The following is a 26,640-nucleotide window of genomic DNA, read 5'->3' on the forward strand; positions in this document are numbered from 1 at the left end:
CTGAAAAGAGGAAAATCAAACAACAGGCTTTGAAGTTTTCCTTGATCGCAGGGACACTATATCGGCAGGGTGTTGAAAATATTTACCGCCGATGTGTGATGCCTGACAAGGTTCCTTTTATCTTGGAGGAGTTTCATGACTCTGCATAGCATAAGCTCTTGTGGAAAAATTGGTTCAAAGGTTCTAGTTCATTCTCACCATCATGGGAAAAGCATGCAATGAGAGCTGATTGATTTTGAGGTCCTAAAGTGGATTGAATGCCCAAGAGGGATGGGGAAACTCTAACCCTAGAAACCATGTATAAAAATTATGAGAATGAACAAAACAATCTATTCATGTGTGTGCAAACCTTGTGCACTTGCCTACCTACTTTCATTGTGAGAGAGTAAGTGAGTGTGAGAGTGAGAGATTGAAAGCAAGAAAGTGGCACTTTGCTAGATGGTTAACAGCACAGAAAGTCTTACGAGCTGGATATTGGTGGCCGTCCATCTTCCAAGACTCCTTTGAGTATGTAAAGAAATGTGATACCTATCAAAGACATGACAATAGAGAGAATAGGAAACACCCACTTATGCCTATCATGGCTATCCTTCCATTTGAGAAGTGGGGCATTGACTTTATGGGTCCTATTACCTCGTCGTCTAATGCTTAGAAGAGGTATATTATAGTAGCCACTGATTCTATATGAAGCTCTCAACGATGGATCTCCCTCTTCTAGAGGATGGTTGGAGTAGGGCTTAGTCTTCTGATTTTCTAACAGAAGTTGTCTTTGAAGATTCCGTGATAACGGATACCATGTTGCTATCTTATATGTATCTACGAGGTGATCTGTTAATTTCAGATGATGTAGATCTTGCTTGGTATGTGGGGGATGTGGTCTTACAAGCTACCTTATATGTCAACTATTTGGAGTTGAGGATAGATGACATGTTCGAGTGCTATTCTTCTAAAGTGGATACTTGCCCTAACACTTCACGGCATTCAATGATTGATTCTGTAGTCCTGAACCAACGCTAGAATACAGCTTCTACTTATGTGCAGAGCACTAACCAACTGAGGGGGGATCTCCTAGCTTATCTTTCCAAGAACCATCCATTTGATTCATCCTTCTTTGATGCCTACCATCGACGATCTGTTTTAGGCCCTCTATTTCTAGCTTATTGTACTATCAACAAATGGCCCATCTCTACGATGCTTATTTTTTCCTTTATCAATCAAACTCATCAGTTGTCTTACCTCTCCTTTTTCAACCTCAGGGTTTTCCTCAAATTCCAATCTTTACCTATTGTTCTTTCATTGAAGATCGAGTATTTTCCCCTTCTCCACCATGTCCTTCTCCATCTATCCATATATCTTCTACTTTTCTTGCTTATCAATTGACACCTTTCCTAACTGACTTACTTAAATTTTCAGCCACTCCTTCATTAGCTTATTCTTCATTTTATGATTTCACCTACCCATCTCTTCATCCCCTTTTACTTATTCCACTTCCATCTCCTGCCACTTCTATTTCTCAACCCCCTCAATTGGTTAGTGGATACGAAGGATTTGATCAGCAGATTCCGAGAAGAAGAGGATGGAGCTCAACTGATTCTCTCACGGGACCACAAATTAATTGGCCATTAATTCCATGGGACTGGACAACTGCTAGTCAAGCATACCAAAATTACCTCCATTTTTCTCAACAATATTCACAATCTCTAAATGCTTCAGTGAGATTGATAGCTCATTTTTCTTGGTACTTAGCATATATGCATAGGCATTCCCATAACGATCAAAAGGCCATTCCAAATCTTTGTATGAATGTCAATGTGAACATTGATTCCCAACAGTTGGATGTCCTATATTTTCATGCCCTTTGTCTACCTAGCAAATACCTTGTTGTGCTAGAACAGATGTGCTGCCTTCAATTCTTTCAGAATCCTCCAAAATCTTTTGTAGATGAGTCTTTATCCCTGGATCGTTTTCGTAATCGTTAAGCCTTTAAGAGGGATCATCTTCATTGATATCCCTAGATGTATCTTCTGTGCTTCTTAATGAGACATTTTTTGGAGGTGCCATTCAGATGGTTGTGTTTGTGTGTGTGTTGTATTAATTTGTATGTGATGAGTTCGTGCTGGTTGAATAATTTTGTTGAGACCTCTCTTTTCGACTATTGATGGTGATGGTGGATGGCAAGCCTATGATGGACAACTGAAGAATCTCTTATATCCTTTACAAATTTGTTATGACTTTTTATTGTTTATTAGATGTGTTAATGAATAACGAAGTTTTCCTTTAGTAGTATTCTTTTCTAGAGATACAGGTGATAAGTTGGGGTCATGGTTTGGAGTGATTGTTGAAGATACTGAAGAAGACTAAATTGAGTTCTTTATTGAACTTACATTCTTCTGTGACTTTTCCTTAGGTCACAACCAAGGACACTTCCTCTCTAAGTGTGGGGATATATTGAGAGTGGAAAAAGACTGAATTTTTGACTGATTTTTGTTGTTTTTGAGAGTTGAATGATTGATTTTTTATGCATTTAGAGTTGTCGTGCTGTTGCGTATCCGAGGTGTGGAATCCACCAAAAAGTTTGTGTGTGTGACATTCGTGTTTTGTGTATACCTAGTCATTGTGTTTGCATTTTGTTCTACATGTGGCTTGTGTGTTTGTGTGTGTATGAACCCTAGCTTTCCTGTAAGTGTGTTTCCATTTATAATCTCAAATCCGTGTGTGTGCTGGGACTTTGTTCCATTGTAAATAATATTATCTGTATGCATTTATCTCTGCCTGTGTGTGAATGAATGCTTGTGTGTGTGTGTGTGTGTCAAAAATATTGAACCGATGCAAAGGTAGTTTGCTGAAGCTGTCAAAGCGGTACAAGAAATCCCAGATCTAAGATAAGAAGAAATACAAGAATGCCCTACAAGTGGACGACTAGGAGACTTGATGAATGGGTGAAGCAGGATTAGTTGGAACTTGATTCTACCGAACATGAGGGAGATGAAAAAGTCGATGATAAAGCGGGGGAGAATATATCTCATTAGAGATGTTTGAGAATGACTTATTACTTATTTGTAGCAGTGCAATGAGTTACAATGCTAAAGATACACTATACTATAGAAAGGATAAAGGACTTGCTGAGCTGGATCACTTGAGCTGTAGTTCAAAGAATACTTCTCCATTGGAGACAATACTTTCAAATAGTGTGCTAGAAGGTGTCTGAGACAAATTGCAAAAGAAAGACACTTATGGAATGTTCGCTGACATTGACCCCAAGGAGGTACAAGACTATTATGATTACATTAAGAATCCAATGGATTTCGGCACCATGTGAAAAAAGATAAGTAGGGGGGATAGCAAGCTTTGAATCTTTTAAAAAAACTGCACTAAATCCTGCTTTCCCTGCGATTAGTCCAGGATTTTATGCTCAATTCCGTCGATCGAGTAAGAAAAACACACTCTGATATATGTGAAAAGCATGGACAGTCGTCCTGGGGGGGAGAAAAAGCTAGTCATCATACATTCATCAAAAAGCTTGCATATTCAGGAAGAAGGAATAAGAAAGGGGAAAAGACTCGCAATTTGATCCAGCTTTTATGAGATGATTAGTACCAGAGCAGGCTGATCTGCCTCCAGATGGGCTCGATTTGCTGCTGCGTGGACGATTACCTGGAGGAGTATGTTAGAGGCTATTTTAGGGTCCTACCAACTCGCTGGATTAGCCCTTCTACTGGCAGCTTCCATTGTTTTGCAAATACTGGCATGTGTGCTGTATAATAACTGGTGGCCTATGCTAACAATGATCATGTATATTCTGATTCCTATTCCTTTGATGTTCTTTGGAGGTGGTTCAATTGGCATAGAGAGCTTGTCTATTCGTGCGTTTGATTAAGACACCAATCGATGGTTCTAACCCGAGGATCAACAAGGCTGCATTTATCTAGAAATAGTACAAGGACCCTATTGCAGAGTGCCTTGTCAAGGAAATTGCAAAGCCTTGGAAGGATGCCGCTACTGAGATTGTTCGACCAGGAAACGAATGAAACAAACTAAGTCTTGCATCAAAGATACCTTTGGGATTGGTGTTGGCTATTCCGCCTTTCAATTATGCTATAAATTTGGCAGTTTCTAAAATTGTGCCTACCTTAAAAGCAAGAAATGCAATAGTCTTGAAGCCACCAACACAAGGTGCAGTTTCAAAGCTTCATATGGTTCACTGCTTCCATTTAGCTGGTTTTCCCAAGGGTTCATTTAGTTGTATTATTGGGAAGGGCTCATAGATTGGTGATTTTCTGACTGTGCATCCAGGGGTTAACTGCATAAGTTTCAGTAGAGGTTATACAGGTATTGACATTTCAAAGAAAGCAAGCATGGTTCCTCTTCAAATGGAGCTTGGTGGCAAGGATGCCTGAATTGTGCTTGAAGATGCTGACCTTGATCTTGCATCCTATCTACAAAAAGGGGAATACTCTTGATTTTGAAGTAGTGTATTAAATCTTGAAGACTCTTGGAAAAACTCTGCAAAGCGAGTTCAAAGAGGATACTCTTGTTGGAAGATACTAGCGGAGCAGATTTTCTTGCCTTGATCATTTATTGGAGTTGAAGACATTCTCTTGAAGACTCGATAACATATTTGAAGCTCTTGTATTCCAATATATATCTTGATGTGGTTTCTTGAGAGGATTGACTCTCTTGATTGATCATTATATTTGTAATCCGTCTTGCCGCTAGTATTTGAACCAAAAATTGTAATACACTTAAACCATGGCATCATATTCATCTTGATTATTTGCTTCGCTTGATCTTCCGTCTTGGAATTTCTCAAGGGCCTTTATGGTCGCGACTTTGTTTTTGAGAACCCTTTGACATCTTTGGTGAACCCGATGTGAAAGCGTCGCTTTTAAAAAAAAATTCAGGATGGGAGATACTTCAGCATCAATTTCAGCCCCTTCTACGATTCCTACTTTGTCCTCTACTTCGACTCCATCATCAAATTCTGCTTCAAGTACTTCTACGGATGATTTAAAGTAGATTTTGCAAAATATGTCTATGTATATGCAACTTCAAAATCAGCAAACACAATTGTATATGCAGCAGCAACAACAGTTATATCAACAACAGTTGTCTCAGCAAAGGCAACTATATTTGGAGCAAGAGAATGCAATCAGTGCGACTAAGGTGATTGAAGCAGTTGAAAATGAAAAGAAGCTATTTGATGGCCATATTGTATCGGCTTATTTGAAGACGTATGAGATTAAGATGGGATTTTTTGGAGTACCGTCAAGACTTATGAGTAAATATTTTCTTCACCTTGTCACACCCGCCTTGAGGGTAAAAGTGACTGATCTTTTCCTTTAAAATTTGCATTGGCAAGATTTTAAGAAGTCCTTGAAAGAGGAGTATTTTCTTGAGGACTTTGGGATGGCTACACGGCTGACATTCCGAGAGTGGGTTTACATGCCAGACAAAGGTCTAGTAGCTGCTTCAAAATTGATACGAGAATTTGAAGAGAGGTATATTCAGCTTGATGCCACTGAATAAAGAGCATTGGATATTGAGAAAGTTGAGCTTTTCTTGCAAGCTGCAGATACTGCTCTTCAGGAAGAATTAGGAGAGCTTCTTGAGGATCGCACGAAGCCTATGGGTCTTAAAACAGATTGGCAAGACGCCCAGGATGCGGTCTCGACTTTGACCAAGAGGCGGATATGGAAGACCCACCTATAGAATGGATCTATGACATCGACATCGTCTTTTGCTCCTATGTCTACTTCTACCCCTGTCATTTCTTCTCTTTCTTAGCCAGTTACTTGGCTTATGCAAGTGCCTACTGTTTCTAATCCTCATGTTCCTCTTGTTCCAAGACCGATGCTGGCTCCTTCTGCTTCAAAATCATCCGCTCCTTTGGTTCCTTCTTCTCTTGATGACATAATCAAAGGCATAACGGATTTGACACTGGAGTCAATTAAAGCAGAATTGGTGGGAAAATTAAAAGAGCAGTTTGCCTTGACCTCGCCTACTATTTCTTCTAGTGCTTCTAGTGTACCTAGGAGTGCACCTAGTGCACCTAGGAGAGATCGAAGATGTATTTGGTGTGATAGTACGGACCATCAGCATTGCAGGGATTGCGAATCTTTTCAAGATGCAAGGAGGAAGAATTTGATATTTTGGGGACAAGATGGCAAGATCTGGTTGATTGAAATAGGAGCTCCGCTTGCTACCAATTTTGTGAAAGGCGGAATGAAGAAATTAGTAGATGACATGGCTGCGCATACTTCTTATGTGGCAGCTAGAGGAGATGCCTCTGCATATGGAGTCTAGATTGAGAAAGGTTCAGAGAGTCAGTCAGAATTATGGACCTATGCTATAGAGACAACAAACAAGGGGAAAATCTAGCAGACTGTTTTGACTAGTGCAGGTTCTAGCATCAGATCTGAGACAGGTTGGGAGTCACCTGTTGACAGGTACACTATTTATGCCTACTTGGCTAAGTCTAAGGGAGCAGATGTACTTGTTTAGGAGAAAGTGTAAGAGAGATGAAGAGAATCCAAATGCAGCTAAAAAGACTAGAGGGGGTGAGTTTGTTACTCCACCTACTGCAGGGTCGTCTTCGAGACTAGGGCCAGAATGACAAATGGAGGATGCTCAAAAGAAAGAAAAGAGGCAGGAACCTAGACACAGAAAGGAGTCAGGATTTAGATTAATGTTCGATATTGAGACATCTACGGACATGAAGAAAATCTTTAATGACAAGGTACTTGGTAGTGAGTTGACTTTTACTATTTCTGAGATTTTGGGCATCTCGAAAAGAGAGTTTCAAGATTAGTTCCAAGAAGTCCTGAAGAGAAAAAGACATATATTGCCTACTACTGATACACAGGGAGTTTTGATTGGGGAGTTGGATGAAGATGAGGATGAGGTTATGGTCAAGAATGCTTCTGTTTTTTCGTAGACAGAGAAGAGAGTTCAGCCTATGCATTATGCTGAAACTGATGACCCTATCTTGGTACCACACAGTCACTTTTCACGGAGTCATTGGGCTAGGGAAACTACAGAAACAATGGTAAAAATTGGAGAGAAATAGGTGCCTTATGTTGCTTTGGTGGATCATGGTTCAGAGATTAATCTCAAAGTTCGTGGAGTTTATGAAAGTAATAGATGGCCTATGGATGCAGAGCATGGGTGGCGTATGAGAGCCACCAACAACACTGCAGGTGATTTGTATGCTGCCTGTTCGAGTGTCATGATTTCTATTGGAGATGTAGAGGAGGATTTCCATTTCTTTGTGCAGGATTCATCCTCTTACCCTATAATCCTAGGACATCCATTCATCACAGAGATGCGCATGGAGACGAAAGTAATGGATGAGGATTTGCTTATGCACGAATTCGTAGTAAAGATGGTATGAGAGCAGTCTGGTTTATGACCATGTGTGTAAATCATGCTAGAAATAGGGATACTCTTCGAGATGCGCCTTTGCTCACTGTAAGGGATTCCAGTTTTCATTAGGTACCACTGTTCCGCGAGACGACGGTGGTACAGAGCAGAGGAGATTGGAGTTCTCACCTCTTGGCAGCAGTGTTTTCTCCTCCAATTTTATTGAAATTTCAGCAAACAGCTCGATGAGTTATTAGAAGATTTCTAAGTTGCCTAAAGCTGCCAGGGAGTACATATGCAGGAAGGAGAAAGATTTGAAAAATGTAGGTATTTTAGAGGATGATGAGCATATAGATGGGATGTATGATAGTATGGTTTGTGCAAATACGATGACAAAGATGGAAAATATGCTGAAAGCTGATATGCAAAGTTGTCTCAGTAATCTATCAGTGCAGTCCCTGGACATGTTTCATGAAATTTCAGATATTGTGTCACAGATAGAGTCGGAGGCTGAGGTGACTCAGCAAAAAGTATTGAGAGGTGAAGAAATTGAGCAAATAGAGTTTTCAGTTGATTTTGATCAGCCTAAAGAGACACAAAGGGCTGAAAACTTTCAGCCAACAAAGTTTATTGCTGAAATATTTCAGCATCCAGAGTTTAGGGCTGTTTCTATGTAGTCCATAGAGTAGAGGACTGAGGATATTCAGCCACACCAGAGGGCAGATTTGCTGATTTACAGCAAGATTTGAGTAGTGCAGAGGATCATAATGAAGCCAGGGTTGACACGAAATACAAGACCGTGGAAAAGAAGGTGAAGCCGATAGCTAGACCGCTTCCACCTGACAGTGATCAGCAAATAGAGAGGGCTGCCAAAAGCAGCCAATTTTTTAGGAACCCAGAGCATATAGGCCATAAATTTTCAGCAGAGACTCTTGCTGAATTAAAAATTGAAAATGGCAATTTCTTGCTACCTTCAAAGAAACAGTGCTTTCAAGATATGCTTGAGCGACATGGAAGGGGCTTTGCTTTCTTCTCGCATGAGATTGGATGTGTGAATCTGGATATTGTTGCCCCTATGGTAATCTTTACTATCCCTCATATTTCATGGAACCTCCGACCTATTTGAGTGCCTAGGGCACACCTGCCAAAGCTAGTTGACTTGTTGAATGAGAAAATCAGGATGGGAATCCTAGAGCCGTCATCTGCACCATACTCAAATAGGTGGTTTACGGTTCCAAAGAAGAATGGTACTGTCCCATTTATACAGGACATGCAGCCAGTAACCAGAGTTACTATCAGGAATGTTGGTATAGGTCCAGTCGTGGATGAGTTTGTAGAAGCATTTGCTGGACGTGCCATCTATTCTTTAGGTGTCATTGTTGGACATATGTGTGGGTATTATGGCAGAAACCTTCATTTGCAAAGGTGGATGCTATAGGAAATATTACGGAGTATAGTTCTACCACTTCAGAGGTACGGAGATTCATTGGAGCCTGCGAGTTTTACATGATTTGGATACCCCATTTTTCACACATAGCAGATTGTTTATATCAGTTCTTCGAAAGGGGCAGAAATTTTATTGGGATGAGAGCCACACTAGAGCCATGCAAAAATTGAAGAAGTTATTGCAGGTTTCTCCTACTCTCAGGAAAGCGGATTATAATTGCGGAAGGCCTATTGCATTGATAGTTGACACTAGTTCAATTGGCATAGGTTGGGCTGTGGGTCAAGATGATGCAGATGGAAACATGTATGCTATTCGGTTTGGAGCGAACGTCCTAAACGAGAGACAGAGGAGGTATCCGCAAATCAAGAGGGAATTATTGAGAATTGTTATGGCTCTCAAATGTGACAAGGAGTATTTTATAGGAGCCCTAGTTCTGGTAGAGATAGATTGCTTGCCATTGATAGGTATGATTACGAGTTGCTCTACTCCAGATATAGCTATGTTGAGATGGATCGCATACATCAAGTCATTAAATCCAGAATTTAAACACATAGCAGGGAAGGATAGTCCAGTGGTGGATATGCTGTCTAGAGCCATATATGATGATGAGGAGACACTACTTGCAGAAGAGGATGATGCAGAAATTTCAGCCGCTATGGTTGATCATGTTTGCCATGTCTATGATATTGTGGCTTTCATAGAAGAACTCTATGTTGGAGATTGGTTTGCAGATTGGTAAGTACCTTAGTACACTAAGAAAAAAAGATGAATGGATAGATGAAGATTTCAAGAAGATCAAAAGAAAAGCCTATGTTTATTTTCTCAAGGACGGATTTCTTTGGAAGCACCCGAAGAAAAGGGGTGGATTACCCTTGCGGGTTGTCTGTAATAAAGTGACCTAGTTACAGGTGATGAGAGAGTTTCATGAGAGTCCTTGGGCTGGTCATAGAGGAGTGTGGGCTACTTATGAGAAAATAAAGGAAAATATTGGTGGAAAGGCATATACAGAGATGTTTCTCGCTTTGTAGAGACTTGCAAAGACTATCGGATATATTCTGTGGTGCGTCATCGAGATGACGAGCTTCACCTGACCTATCCGCTATGCATTCATTATAAGTGGGTAGTTGACTTGGTTACTATGCCGATGGGTCTATGGCAGATGAGATATATTGTATTGGCTAGAGAGGATCTTACCAATCATGTTGAGGGCAGACCTTTGAGAATGAAGACCAAAGGATATTCAGTTAGCTATTGACCTTTGAGAACCAATCATGTTGAGGGCAGACCAGAGGATATTCAGCTAGCTATTGACAAGTTGAGGGTTGCTAGACTTAGAAATAAGGACAGGTTTGACAGCAGGCCTCGCTTACAGCCTAGAGCAATAGAAGAGGGAGACAAGGTATTAGCTTTTGATAACAGCCTTGAAAATCAGCATACTGCACTTCGGAAGATGGTGAAAAGATGGTTTAGGCCGTACATAGTCAGACATGTCTTTGACAATGCAACATATGAGCTGACAGAATTGGATAGGACAGTGCTTTAGAGTGCCCATTGCAAGAAAAAGAATCAAGATTTTCAAGAAAAGAGATGAGGATTATGCATTCGAAGAATTTGCAAGAGAAGAGAAATGAGAAGAAACTCCAGTAGAAGAGACTGATGATATGACAGATAACCTTGCTCATATACCAAAAATAGACAATGAAGAGATAGATCTGTTCGTGGATCTTGATGACAATAATCATGGGTAGTTGGCCCATTCAGAGGATGCGTAGGATCAGAGGGGGTGGATGTCGTGCTGGTGCATATCCGAGGTGTAGAATCCACCCAAAAGTTTGTGTGTGTCACATTCGTATTTTCTGCATACCTAGTCGTTGTGTTTGCATTTTGTTCTGTGTGTGGCTTGCGTGTTTGTGTGTGTATGAACCCTAGCTTTCCGGTAAGTGTGTTTCCATTTATCGTCTCAAACCCGTATGTGTGTTGGGACTTTGTTCCATTGTAAATAATATTATCTGTGTGCATTTATCTCTACGTGTGTGTAAATGAATGCTTGTGTGTGTGTGTGTGTGTCAAAAATATAGAACCGATGCAAAGGTAGTTTGCTGAAGCTGTCAAAGCGATACAAGAAATCCCAAATCTAAAATAACAAGAAATACAAGAATGCCCTACAAGTGGACGACTAGGAGACTTGATGAATGGGTGAAGCAGGATTAGTTGGAACTTGATTCTACTGAACATGGAGGAGATGAAAAAGTTGATGATAAAGCGAGGGAGCATATATCTCATTAGAGATGTTTGAGAATGACTTATTGCTTATTTGTAGCAATGCAATGAGTTACAATTGTAAAGATACACTATACTATAGAAAGGATAAAGGACTTGTTGAGTTGGATCACTTGAGCTGTAGTTCAAAGAATACTTCTCCACTGGAGACAATACTTTCAAACAGTGTGCTAGATGGAGTCTTAGACAAATTGCAAAAGAAACACACATGGAATGTTTGCTGAACCAGTTGACCCCAAGGAGGTACCAGACTATTATGATTACATTAAGAATCCAATGGATTTCGACACCATGTGAAAAAAGATAAGCAGGGGGGATAGCAAGCTTTTAATCTTTAAAAACAATTGCGCTAAATCCTGCTTTCCCTACGATTAATCTGGGATTCTATGCTCAATTCCGTCAATCGAGTAAGAAAAACACACTCTGATATATGCGAAAAGCATGGATAGTTGTCCTGGGGGGGAGAAAAAGCCAGTCGACATACATTCGTCAAAGAGCTTGCATATTCAGGAAGAAGGAAGAAGAAAGGGGAAAAGACTCGCAATTTAATCCGGCTTTTATGAGATGATTGGTGCTGGAGCAGGCTGATATGCCTCCAAATGGGCTCGATTTGCTATTGCGTGGAGGATTACCTGGAGGACTGCCCTCCTTATGTTAGAGGCTATTTTAGGGTCCTGCCAACTTGCTGGATTAGACCTTCTGCTGGCAGCTTCCATCGTTTTGCAAATACTGGCATGTGCACTGTATAATAACTGGTGGCCTATGCTAACAGTGATCATGTATATTCTAATGCCCATTCCTTTGATCTTCTTTGGAGGTGGTTCAATTGACATGGAGAGCTCGTCTGTTAGTGCGTTCGATCAAGACACCAATCGATGGTTCTGACCCGAGGATCAACAAGCCTGCAACTATCTGGAAACAATACAAGGACCCTATTGCAGAGTGCCTCATCAAGAAAATTGCAAATCCCTAGAAGGATTCCGCTACCAAGATTGTTCGACCAGGAAACGAATGAAACAAACTAAGTCTTGCACCAAAGATACCTTTGGGATTGGTGTTAGCTATTCTGCCTTTCAATTATCCTCTAAATTTGGCAGTTTCTAAAATTTTCATGCCTTAAAAGCAAGAAATGCAATAGTCTTGAAGCCACCAACACAAGGTGTAGTTTCAGAGCTTCATATGGTTCACTGCTTCCATTTAGCTGGTTTTCCCAAGGGTCTGTTTAGTTGTATTCTTGGGAAGGGCTCAGAGATTGGTGATTTTTTGACTATGCATCCACGAGTTAACTGCATAAGTTTCAGTAGAGGTGATACAGGTATTGACATTTCAAAGAAAGCAAGCATGGTTCCTCTTCAAATGGAGCTTGGTGGCAAGGATGCCTGAATTGTGCTTGAAGATGTTGACCTTGATCTTGCATCCTATCTACAAAAAGGGGAATACTCTTGATTTTGAAGTAGTGTATTAAACCTTGAAGACTCTTGGAAAAACTTTGCAAAGTGAGTTCAAAGAGGATACTCTTGTTGGAAGATACTAGTAGCAGAGCAGATTTTCTTGCCTTGATCATTTATTGGAGTTGAAGACATTCTCTTGAAGACTGGATGACATATTTGAAGCTCTTGTATTCTGATATATATCTTGATGTGGTTTCTTGAGAGGATTGACTCTCTTGATTGATCATTATATTTTTAATCCGTCTTGCCGCTTGTACTTGAACCAAAAATTGTAATAGACTTAAACCATGGCATCATATTCGTCTTGATTATTTGCCTCGCTTGATCTTTCGTCTTGGAATTTCTCAAGGACCTTTGTGATCGCGACTTTGTTTTCGAAAACCCTTTGACGGAGTGATGTATGGTTGTTAATGGAAGTGTTTGATAGTGTTTTGGATGATATTTATTATGTTTTGGAAGTTCATGATGATTCTTAGTAGAAATATGAAGCTCTGTGATGTTTTGATAGGTTATGTTAAGATTGTGATTGGTTCTGATACCCTCTGTATAGCTTCTGTTTTGTTTTGATTTTCTTCTGTATGAAGCATGGATTGATGATTGATGAAGGTTGAAATCTTTTTGAAGTTTATTAAATATTTTTTGATAATTTGAAATGGTTTTAGTATGAGTTATGAGGATTTGATGCTCTTTGATGACCTTCTATAACCCTCTGTAAACCTTTTGTAGAGCCTCTGTCTCTACTTTGTATTTGGTCTGTTCCTGTTCTGTGTTGTTCTGTAGATCTTCTGTAAGTGTTCTATAGAATGTATGTGTTACTTTGGGAAAGTTTTCTATCTTTTGGAAAGGATGTATCTAAGTTCAAAAGAGCTAAAACAAATAGAAGAAGCAACTGTCGAAGACCGAAGAGAAGATTGAAGAGACAGTGACAGTAGTGAGCTATGAAGAGACACTATAGTGGTTTGATACCTCTTCTCATCAGATATACCTCTTGGGAGGTGTAAGAAGGATTATTGAGAGTCATTATAGAGTATTGTATTGAGGAGATGATTACTATTGAGAGAGAGAGAGAGAGAGAGAGTTAGAGATAGTCAATTTCTATCAAAACAGTGTATCTTTATATGAGAAATTGAGAGAAAAAACTATGAAGACATTGAAGATGAATACTATGTGATTGATTTCCATTCAAAAATGGTGTATTCCTTTATATTCCTTGTTCTATTGATGGATTCTATAAAGATGTTCAAGATTATGGTTGATTCTATCAAATCTGTGGGAGATATCTACTATGATGTTGTGCGAAGATTTGCTATTTTCTTTGTTTTGGTCATCAAAAGAATGAAATAAAAGCTTGTTGATGTTACAAGATAGATTTTCTTGCAGCAGAATCCCCTTTTCCTTAGTGTTCCTCTTGGGGCTCTATGGCTACTCCTCTTTGAACACCCATCATAGTTCACTATCATCTTCTTTGTCTCTTGCTCATACAATTTGTAAGTCTTTTTCTCATCACTATAACCCAAGAAGATACATTTTATACTTATTGGATTAGCTTGTTTCTCTTATCCTTTGGAATATATGCATAACATTCACATCCAAAAGTTCTAAAATGTGAGACACATGATTGCTCACCAAAATAGCTCATGAGTGTTGAGATGGCAAGCTCAACACATGCAGACATTGATGATGTACAACCTAGCTAGATGGGTCCGCACATCTATACTTAGCATGTCGGTGGTCATTATGATCCTCATATGGCTATTGACTTATCACTTATTAGATCTAGCATGTTACACCTACCTACAGAGCTGGCATAGATATAGCATTAGTCTATTAGTATATTCAATTATGCACTCTTTGACTTAGTAAGCCACTTTTCTTTATGTTGTATCTTATCTATACTTTGTGTACATTGTATTGTGTGTAGAAGAAGAAGAAGAAACTAGCAAGAAAATGTTTTGGCCTCCATATCTCTTCTTTTATTCTTGAGTGAGCTTCCTCTTGTGTATACGGTGTGTGTTTGGCACATTAGCTCAAGCAAGTCCCCTCACCATGCGATTCTTGACAATGAGGATTTTTTCCCTTAATAACCTTGTGTAACCCCAATTGAGAATTTAGACTATAGTATTAATAGCTCCTTGCAGTCCCTTGACCTTAAGCATGCACCTTGCTATTTCAACAATGGTGCGATTCGAGAATTCAACAATGTCATTTTGTTCAGGTGTGTGAGGTTGCATCAATTGATTCTTAATTCTTTTGCTCTTGCAAAAGTCTTCAGACTCCTTTAAGTTGTTGAACTCACCACCAACATCTATTCTAAAATTCTTCTCACTTCGCCTTGTTTCATTCTTAACCAGTTTTAGCCATTCTTTAAACTTACCAAGAGCTTGAGACTTATCATGAAGAAAGTACACCCATATCTTCCTTCTATGGTCATTGATAATCAACATAAAATAAGAAGATCATCACATATAATCCTCACATCATACAATCCTCACATGGTTTTTTCATTTGAGTTATTAAAGGTAGGTGAGAAATCATACCTTTCTTATGCATCTCCTTTAACACTGCAAAACCAATATGACCAAAATTTTAATGCTAAATTTTACTTGTGCCCATACCATTACTATCTATAAGAGTGCTTAGCTCATACAAGTTATTCCTTCTTTCTCATTTGCTTATAGCTTTGCTAGCATTGTCAATGATTTGTGCAACTGTCTCAGTAACAAGCTCAGTAAACCTGACTTCATGCCCAAGATCAGCTATAGAAGTAAGTGATAGCAAATTTCTCTTAATATTTGGAGCATATAACACATTTGAAGGATTTTTGAGTTCACCATTTGTAGCAACAAAGGAAATAGTATGTGTACCTTCCACATGGAGTTTTGCATCATTCCCAAGCATCATAGTGATGGATTCTTATAGAGGCTTCAAAGAATTATATGGACCTTTCTTGTTGGTCATGTGATAGGAGGCGCCACTATCTAATAGCCATGAGTTAGTGGTAGATATTTCTTGTGTTGAGAAACACACTTCCTTCATGGTGATGATGAATAAATCCAACTTTTCTTCCACCATATTGGTTGTCTCCTTCCCTTTAATCTTCATGGTGTCATTTTTTCATATGCATTCTTGACACAACAATCTAAAATTGCATGTCCTTTCTTCTTGTAGTAGAAACACTCTATGTGAAACTTTTTCTGACTACCCTTCTTCTTCTTGTCACCATTGATAGAGAAATCACATTTGTCTTTTGCATTCGCAGAGACCTTAGCATCTCTATTGCTATTACCTTCTTGAATTTAAGCCGTAACTCCTCCTCCATTAGTAGTACATAAAATTTCTCAAACATCAAAGCTTGGGGTTTCACCTAAGTATTTAGGATAATTACCAATCCATCAAAATTTGGTGGAAAAATCTGAAGACACCTTTGAGCTAGCTCCTTACTAGTCTTTTGTATCTTAGTGATAATCATGTGGTTGCACAAACTCTTGATTTGAGTCATAGATACTTCCACAATCTCTCCTTTAGTAAGCTTCTCAATTGCTAATTGATACTCTAAGTTTTGAATACTTGTTTGATTTAATGTTTCATACTAACTCCTTATTACATTCCAAGCCTTTGATGCCTTGGTTGTATGATAAATCAAGGTCAAGACATTGTTAGAATAACTTGTAACTAAGGCACATAATGCATCTACATCTGTTTGTTTCTAAGCTTGTAAAGGACCTTTATTTGGAGCAATCATAATACTCAAATTTGATGGACTCGGGGTAGGTTGTGATTCTAGGTTAGTCCCTAGCATCGGCTGAAAGAACTTATAAATATTAAGGATAGTTATAATTGAAACCTCCACAAACTATAGTTTCTACTATCTAACTTGCCTTTGGTAAAGGTTGCTAGATGAATTCTTACTAGAGTAACAATATTACCTAACACACTAGCACCACTATCTAATACACGAAACAACCTTTCTCCTCCTCACTATTGAAGCCCTAGACTCTCACATACTCTTCACTCCTTAGAGCCCATTGGGCTCCAATACCATGTAGAGATTACATGGCACAGTGGATAGAATCTGAGCAAGGAGTACAAAACACACAACAAATACGTCAATAATAGAAACATCTTTAATTTCAAATGTACTAATAGAAAGATTGTTCTTTTCATCCATGTGCTTTGATGGACCTAAAAACGGGCCGGCACTGGCTCATGCACTAGCCGGACCTCGTCACTATGCACAAGACAACCCCTCGGCCTCGCGGCCAGGAGCGTCTATCAAAATCTCTGCCTTCCTAAACATTGCGTTTGTAATACGTTGTAGTCCAACTGATCCTAACCCAATATTGCTCCTCAAAGGGAGTCCCTTTCACATAGCCAAAAGGCTCGAATCACATACACATGGGGTTCCTCCTACGGCTGAATGCCGTCAACCCTCTGCGACTCTCCTACACCTTGGGGATTGGCCCCTCGATGCGCCGCTCAACATTTAGACATTTCGCACAAACGTCGCTCAAGGTACCAAATAAACGTATCTAGGAATGTACCATTGTCCTTACTTAATTTCCCCTTTAGGATCCCACGACTAGCCTACAGCATAGGAACCTCACACTCTCAACGGTGGGTCATATCCCAAAAACAATTGCAATGCATATCCAGGAGCTAACTCTGATACTTTTAATTTCCTCTAAATGATCATACAAAGAGGTGGATGCCTAGTGCTCAAACATCTTAAAAATCAGCAGCGTGCAAGTGCAAATCATCTCTTTCATGCTTTTCTTTCTAACCGCTTTGTGCTTCGTTGCAACACCTAGCACCGAAGTGATCTTCGTGCTACTAGGTTTTAATTTTTATCATTATTATTCCGTCCTAGATGCAATGCATATAAAATCAGCAAATTATTCCTCATGCTCAGCGGCATTTAACCATTTTTCCACAACTCTACCCTTCCCCGTTGATAGTGCATCATTATATTCATTTCTTTTAGGGTTTCCTTGTCATTTTATGTGGAGAAAGGAATGAAACACGCACCAAAACATATAAACAAGGCTGAACTGAAGCATAACTTCATGCCCCAACCTTGCTATACATCAACAAACATAAATCCTATTTTTCTATATTTTTCGTAGCCCCAAATGTATTTTTCCCCTATTTTTCATGGTGTTTTTATCATTTTTCCCCATTTTCTTCATTTTCTTGTATTTTTTAAATTGCTGAAAATGAAAACCAGTTTGTGGGCTGTGGCCCTTAGTTCATTTGCAACAAAATTGAAAGATTAGTTGATGTATATCGACGGTTTTCCCCATTTATATGCCCAAAACCCTTGTTTTCCTTCATTTTTCATGGTGTTTCGTGTCTCGGTTCCCTATTTTCTGCTATCCCACACATGTTTTCCAGATTTTTAAATGATGAACAGCTAGAAACCAACTCAAAGCACGACATACTCAAAACTCAATCCATATGAACACATTTTTATCAACCAAATTTGCATCAAAAGACCATTTTCCTTGAAAAAACAATTATTACCGTGTCTTGCGGGTTTTTCCATTAAATTTGGCACGTCCCACGATTGATTTCCAGCCATGAATTCTGCTTGGAATCAGCAATCTACAATGGTTTTGCATTGCTCTTTCATCCCGTCAAGAATCGGCATCCATCCGGCCGTCCATCTTCATCCTATTCCTTCAAGCACGAACGGGGGCTAAGAGGAGAGAGAGAGAGGAGAGAGAAAGACTGGTTTTCTCTCTCTTCAACCAGTCCACCATTGCGGGAGCGGAGACCGGCGAATTGATCGGCACATCATCTTCATCAGGCCTGGAGGTCCATAACCATGGCTTCTTTGTGAGCCAGCAATCGATTGTGGGGGGGGGGGGGTCGCGTTTTTTTTCGGCGGCTGTTTTCAGCCGCCGCCCCCCCTCCATATCCACGATTTTTTGAGGGGGGGGTGCCAAAGGTCACCCCCCCTCCTTCACACCTTTTCAAATTTCCATTTTGGACCCCCTCTTGGGCACCCCGGCCGGTTTCGGGCCATCTTCCGCACCCGGACTCGGAACTTCGATCTGAAAATTCCTATGAGCTCGTCTCAACATCCCGGACAGGCCTGCAGCTTCACTGACTGGCACAGGCGCACGGAAAAATTATGAAAATTCACGGAGTGTCGCACGGGCGCCCGTCAAGCACTTAATGCTTAAAATCGTCCTAGGTCGAGCTGCCGCCTTCGTGGTTGAGCATTTTCCCCCGCATTTCCATATTTTTCCCCTATTTTTAGGCATGTTCCGGGGCCTAAAATCCATCCTTCATTGGCGACCACGGGATAGGACGACTCAGTCCGTCGAACCCACGAACATATCTGCACATAAACAACCAAAGAAGCATCAAACTGATACAAAACAATTATCACCATAAAACTCAGCACAATGCTCCCCCTACCCCTGACAGAACCAAGGCATAACATCCACAAGGAGTAGGCCTAGCATCATCTAATAGAAGATCCGAAGTGAGTCACGAACCAGCTGCTCCAACACAGCCAAACTAAAAAGAACTGTCAAAGAGGTTGCCCTAAATGGTAGTCTGAACTACTTACCAACTAAAGACAACGCAACTAGGAGCTCCTACAAGGCGAGGACTCCTATAGCCTGAGCAAAGGATATTTTCTTTCAGTATATCTCTTCTTTGAGGGTTTTGATTGGATGAACATACTTGGCATGTAAAAAGGAGGGAGCTGAGCGTAGTGACCCAAGGAGAACAGGGCATCGGTCTCAGGACCTGTCTCGGCACCCAAGAACCTACCAAGCCCTCGCAAGGCGACACTTAATCCTTTTCTAACGCTCACTTTTATTTTCGCTCCAACCTTCCTTGTTTTGATATTATTTTTCCAGCAAGAAGCCACCCCTAGGAAGACAAGGTATCGGCCCCGGGTCTGACTCGTCCCCAGGAACCTACCAGGCCTTCACAAGGCAATGATCAACTGCTTATATATTTTTATTTCATTGCTTTTCTGTGATAGGGGTTAGAACCCCTTTTTACACACCTTCGTATTGATATTCATCTTTTGGGATGTTCAGGATTTCTTGGCATCATTATTATTATCTTCTAGCAGGCTTCTCTAACTGCCTCACTACTAACAAGAACGCCTAGAACGGCTGCCTAGCAGGCTGGCAGAACAGGGTCACTAGGACTTCTTTCTCAAACAGGTCTTTTAATGTCTAACAATGTCTTTACAGGAGGTAATGACTACTCCAACCTCCCTCAAACATACTTAGCCTAAACTTGGGACTTTATGCCTTGGTCGCCGGTCCCCAACAAAAAGTATCCCCTCAACAAGTACAAATACACATATAACAGGAAAGAAAGGTACTTGTAAAGGAGAAATATCACCTGGAGTGGCCACAAGAAGCTTCCATCGCAGCAAAGGCTCCTCCAGGCTCCACCAAATTCCACGAACCACGAAACCTGTCCAGCACAACACTCAACAAAAACCCAATTAAACGCACCCGCACTAGACAGGAAAATGGCCCTCTTGGCCTAATGAAATCATACATGACTTTGCTACAAAACTGAATCGGCCCTCTTGGCCTAATGAAATAAACCAATATTATGCAGAACATCCACCTGGAAACAACCATGATAGACATCAAAGCATACCATTCCCAGGGAAACAAAGGCTCGTAGCCCTAAACTAGGTGCATTAAATTATGACCTATCCCCCCTGCGTATATCGCAAGAGGTGTTCGCATCACATGGCGTCGAATCAGTCTATGGGTCCCCGATAATAAAGGTAGATGAGTCTCGCTTACCCTCTGCATCACCCAAATCAACCATCGTCTGCCAAAGAGGGCATGTTCAGAAAGCATACCCCACAAACGACCAGGTCCTGTCTCACCATCAATAGATATATCGGGACAAGGGCCACAATTAAAGAAGAGGTCCTCTTCATACGCAAGATTAGCCAATGAATCGGCAAACTGATTCCAATTCCGTGGAATCAGCTGAAAAGACACTCTATCGAATTCGTCTAGCAGGGCTATGGCAGTATGATGGTACATACAAAGGATGGGGTTCCGTACCATGTACGTCCCATTGAGTTGATTTAAAACCAACTGAGAGTCCCCTTTCACCAACAACTGGCGGATACCACCCTTCTTTGCAATATTCAAACCCATAATCAGGGCTTTGTATTCTGCCATATTATTGGTAAAATTCGCCCCGAGATAAGCAGCTAACTTCATGACAATGCGTCGTCGGGGGTCTCGGATGACAACTCCTACACTTCCTTTTTTGCATGCACCCCTGGACGCCCCATCAAAGTACAAGGTGTACGTCCATAAAGGGTTTACATATCCTGCCATCCTGAACTCTACTCGTAATTATGGTAATCGAAATTCAGCATATTCAACGGGTGGACTGTAGGCTCCATCCCTCCATCATCATTGAATTCAACAGGGATGCTCGTCAAAAGTTGTAGGCAGTGATGGCAGAAGACCTTGATTTCCCAAATGAATGTCCCGCCTTCTTGCTCAATCACCTTGTATCCTTTGCTCCACCAAATGAGCTTTCCCTGATGATATCTTTGTTCCAAATATGGGTGTTCTAAATAAGGGATCAGACGACCCATCAACCTCTATCACGATTTCCTTGCAGATGTTTGATCGATCTTGCCTAGACCTGCAAGGCAGTCATAGCATTAGTGTAATCAGAAGTAATAAGGTTTAATCTTATTAAGATTAACCTTATTTTTAAATTCTATCCCCTCAAGGTCAGCTAACAATACTGTAGATTTATTCTTTCCTATCCTAACGATCCTATAGGGCCCATCCCATTTGGGCTCTAACTTGCCTGGAAATAATTCTCGTCGTGCATCATAATACAGAACAAGCTGTCCTTTCTTGAAGGTGTATTTCTTGGCTTTGAGGTCGTGTAGCTGCTTCATTCGGCGCTTCGCCACTTCTTGGTGCAACAAGCTCTGCAACTTAAGCTCATCTAAATGTGCCAATGTCGTCAAGCGCTCAAAAAGAGCATCTTCATCGCTCAAAGAATGATTGATGGCAAACCGAATAGTCGGCAGCTCAATTTCTAGAGGCAAGACACACTCCTCCCCATATACTAACTTGAACGGGGTATGGCCAGTGGCTCGTTTGAAAGTCGTATTATAGGCCCATACTGCCACGTATAACTTTTTATCCCAATCCCGTTTCTTTTTCGACACAATTTTGGACAGGATGCCTACAAGCTGCTTGTTGGTGCTTTCAACCTGACCATTGGCTTGCGGATTATATGGGGTTGTCTTGTTATGCTTGATGTTCCACAACTCTGTCAAACCTTTGATCACCTTATTCAGGAAATGGGTTCCGCGGTCCGACACTAATTCTTTCGGCGGACCAAACCGGCATATTATCTGCTCTAAAAGGAAACTAGCAGTTTCTTTAGCATCATCTTTCCTTGTTGCACGTGCTTCTGACCACTTTGTGAAGTAGTCAGTTGCTACAATGATGTACCTCTTTTGCGTAGTCGACGACGGAGTAATAGGACCCACAAAGTCTATTCCCCACTTCTCAAATGGAAGTATCGCCATAATAGGGGTGAGTGGTCGTTTCCTATTCTCTCGACTATCATGTCGTTGGCAAATATCGCATCGCTTAACATACGCAAACGAATCCTGGAAGATGGCAGGCCACCAATAACCTGCTCTTAAAGCCTTTTGTGCTGTAAGCCGTCCAGCAAAATGGCCACCGCAAGCAGAATCATGGCACTCTTCCAAAATGAATGGCACCTCGTCAGGCGTCACACATCGGCGATAGATATCATCAACCCCTTGCCGATATAATGTACCTGCGATCAAGGCAAACTTTAACGCTTGCTGCTTAATTTTCCTTTTCTCAGCCTTAGATAATTCGGATCCCGCCTCTCCTGTTGATAAATAATGCGTTATTGCAGCATACCAGGAGGGAATAGATGCCGTATCTATTTTAAATATCATCTCCATGTCACTACCTTCAGCCACAGATTCTTTCGGCTCCCCAAAGTCCACTAGACATTCCACGATGCCTTGCAACCTTGGTGGCTTACTCTTGATTTCATAATCAAATTCCTGCAAAGTGATCAACCACTTCGCTAAACGATCAGGCGGCTGTAGCTTATTCAGCAACAATCGAAGTCCCTCCGCCTTCGTATAAAGCACGACTTTCTCATAGAGAATGTAATGCCTGAACTTCTTGGTCCCAAAGACCATCGCTAGACACAGCTTCTCCATGTAGGTGTAATTGATTTCGGATACCCCCAGCTTCCGACTAGCAAAAGCAATCGGGTGGTACCACTTCTCTTCCCAAATTTGGGCTAAACAGCAGCTGATACTATACATGGTGGCTGCTGAGAATATATAGAACACCTCACCTCTTTTAGGTGCTTTTAAAACGGGTGCTCTTGCTAGCTCTTGTTTCACATCCTCGAATGCTACCTTACAAGGGTCACCCCAATCAAACGAACAGCTAAAGGACAATAAATTTGTAAGCGGCAACGTTCTTTCTGCTAAGGCGTTAATGAATCTACGGTAGTAACCAACCGAAGACAGAAAGCTATGAACTTCTTTCGGAGTGCATGGTGGACCCATGGAAACTATAACTTTGACCTTCTCAGGGTCTGTCGCAATTCCTACTGAACTGACCACATGGCCCAGCAATAGCCCATAAGGTACTCCAAAAGCACACTTCCGTGGGTTTAGGGCGATGCAAAATTGTCTACAGCGCTCAAAGCATTTTCTCAAAATGATCAACTGCCTTTCTCTCACGGTGGCGGCCCCTAAGTCATCAATAAACACCCTCAACTCTTCAGGGGATATGTCACCGAATGTCTTATCCGCTGTTCGTTGCCACGAACCAGGCGCATTGCATAAACCAAAGGCCATCACGTGGTACGCAAAAGTACCAAATACAGTGATGAAAGTTGTTTTCAACTTATCCTCTTCTGCAATTGCCATTTGGTTGTATCCTGCAAAGCAATCCATAAACGAATATATCTCCCTACCCGCTAATTGATCCAAAATCTGGTCAATAAATGGCAACGGGTAGTAGTCCTTAACTGTCTGCTTATTCAGCTCCCTAAAGTCCACACATAAACGGATTTGATTATTCTTCTTCTTTCTGATCACAACTGGCGAACACCATTCCGTGTGTTGCACAGGAAAAATCAAACCCGCTTTTCGAAGCTTCTGTAACTCCTCAAACAGCCCGTCCCTCAATTCGAAAGGCATACGCCTTACTTTCTGCCGTACAGGACGACTGCCCTCTTTCAACGGAATTGTATGAACAGCAAGACTGGGAGGGATGCCTCTCAACTCATCATAACTCCAGGCAAAGATATCACGGAATTCCTGGATCAAGGCCACATAGTCCTCCCTTTCTGCTGAGCTGAGCATAGAGCCTAATTTGATTGGCCGCGAATCATCAAGCGTACCAAGGTCTAGCTCGATAACATCTGCATCTCTTATACGATCTTGGGCCTCTATCGGCTCGTTCAAAGTGATCTGATAGATGTCCTCCGTGGTGGATCCCTCTTTGGACTCATCACTCGATGATGTCTCACTAGCAGATAAATCTTCTAATGTCTCCAATTCTGTAGAAGATAGAGGAGCTCTCTCACTCTGCGGGGACTCAGGATAAGCATCAACCACCACACGCTGGGCACCTCTGCCGAATAACAATCGACCGGCGGGTATATCCACTTGGCAATCCGCTTGCAAGATCCAAGGTCGTCCAAGTAATACTTGGTAACTTGGCCGCCCTGCAAAACGAATCACCCTAAAGTCCAACAGGCATTCTACATTTGCAACAGTGACATGGACCTTAGTAATGCAGCCTTCCGGCTGTCTCAAACTGTCATCTGCCATTCTGAGAATTGTGGAAGTATCTTTCTGAATCGCAAGACCCAACCTTTCCATCAGTTCAGAACTCATAATGTTAACAGATGATCCCGTGTCGACAATGGCATAATCTACTAATATCCCATCGACATAGGCTGCAACCCTTGGGCAATGCTTCTCAGCATGCTCGAACCAGTCATCACCAACTCGCGCAATACCCAAAGGTTCTACAATATACCCGGTACGTAGGATCTTTCTAAATTCCTTACGTACTCCTGGGGAAAGCTTAATAAGCTGCAAAAGGTTCACATCCGGCTTGACTTCGCAAAGAGAGCCCGCCAAATCGAATTCATGATAGTTCGATAGGGCTCGCTTTTCACGCCAAACCATCCGCTCTTTAGGTCGCTGAACTGGCTTCATTGCCTCTTTCCTAACTTTCACCTTCTTCTTTGGTGCTTCCTTATCGGCTTTACTCTCTACGGGCTTCAAAGGTCCCCCTTCTAGGGCAGGATCCAAAACTTGCGTTCCTTTGTCGCCTTGTTTAGGGTTTCCGTCGACAGGCTTATCCATGTCGGCTTCTCTACCCTTTTTACCTCTTGTAAGGACAGCTCGTAGATTAGAGGTTTCAGCATCATTAACGCGTACAGCCTCAATCAAACTAACCCCACTACCACTTGGTAGTTCTTCCACCGTCGTCTTTGGTCGTTGAAGTATTTGTTTAGGCCCATTTTCTGGCTGGGAATCATTTCCTTGGGCACGATGATTAACAGGCCCTGGTTGCCGACTACCCCGCTGGAGGGAACTGATCTTACTCCAGCAAGTAGCTGCTAGATGGCCGGATTTTCCACAAATGTCGCACTTAACATTTGGGCAATTTCTTGGATAGTGCTGCCCGCCACACCATTTGCAACTAAACCTCGACGGTGCACCCTCCTCCGGGTATCTACTTCCTATCAAATTTTGTTGTTTTTTAAGGAAGTTGACATCAACAGCTATTTGTCGATACTGCTCCGTAATCATGTCGGTATAATGCTTCATCATGTCCTTAACCTCGCCAAGAACATTGGAAGAACTCGACTCATAGCCTTGGTCATTACCATGTCGTTCAATCGGCCTAACAATTCGATTAGGCACTGGTTGTTGAGCCACAGGCATGGTATTAGAATTGACCGCCTGGCCTCCACCACTTGGAGCCATTTGACTGCCCGTAGGCATCGACATGCTAGGGGGAGCTGGTAATAAAGGCACATTCTGCATCATGTTCCCTCTCCCATTAGGGTTAGCCATCGCTATCCCTTGGCCACTACTGCCATTGGCTATTGCCATATTGTTTCCCAATACTAAACCCATGTTCGAATTGCCTCTAGAAGCATAGGCTGCTTGTAGTCGGGATTCCACCTCTTGTGCTCGTGTAATGGCAGTATCTATATCCCCCAAGGGAACACTACTCAACTGCAATTGGATATTAAAGTCCAAACCATGTAGAAAATATTGCAATTGGGCAGCTGCGGGGATAGGAATAGAGGTGTCCAACTTACGGAAGACCTCTTTTATCTTCTTCGCATAAGCACGAATATCCTCGTGTGGATCTTGGCGGGTCACGTTGAGTACACGCAACCAATATTGCCCACCCCTTTCAGGGGCAAACTCCCTTCGAAAAGCTCCATAAAATGCATCAATGTTCAATATGGTTCTGGCTTCTAAACCATGATACCATATAGCGGCTCTTCCTTTGAGAGTCATGTTGAAGAACATCATCAAATGTCCTTCTTCTTGAATGCGACAGTTAAACATCAACTTTTGAAACTCCCTAATGTGGAGTTCCGCATCTTCCTCAACTAGCCCATTAAAAATGGGTAGCGGGTAACCTAGAGCCGGCAAATCCGTCGTTCCTGCTGGAATTGCAATAGGCTGCGCCATGACGAGGATTGGATTTGCACTAGGAATAGGGAACGGTGGGGTTACACCTCCCGCAATTGACGTGGACTGGCTTATGGAAGGAAGGGGAGTACTAGAGCTTCCACCTTCTCCTAACTTACTGCTTGTGGTCCTAAGACCACTAGATCCACTCCCTCGTAAGGGTTCAGCACCGCTACGCTTAGGGGAATATCTCCTAAAAATTTCAGCACGTCGCCTAGCTCTTTCGTCTCTTTCTTGCTTTTGGATTTCTGCTAGACGATGCTTATCACTAAATAACGGATCAAGCTCAGTATCCTCTGGCATAAACTACTAGTTGGTCCTTAAACAACCAGGAT

Source organism: Lygodium microphyllum, chromosome 19 (genome assembly GCF_053477565.2).
Source record: "Lygodium microphyllum isolate KBCC chromosome 19, Lygodium_microphyllum_v1.1.10, whole genome shotgun sequence".
NCBI lineage: Eukaryota > Viridiplantae > Streptophyta > Polypodiopsida > Schizaeales > Lygodiaceae > Lygodium > Lygodium microphyllum.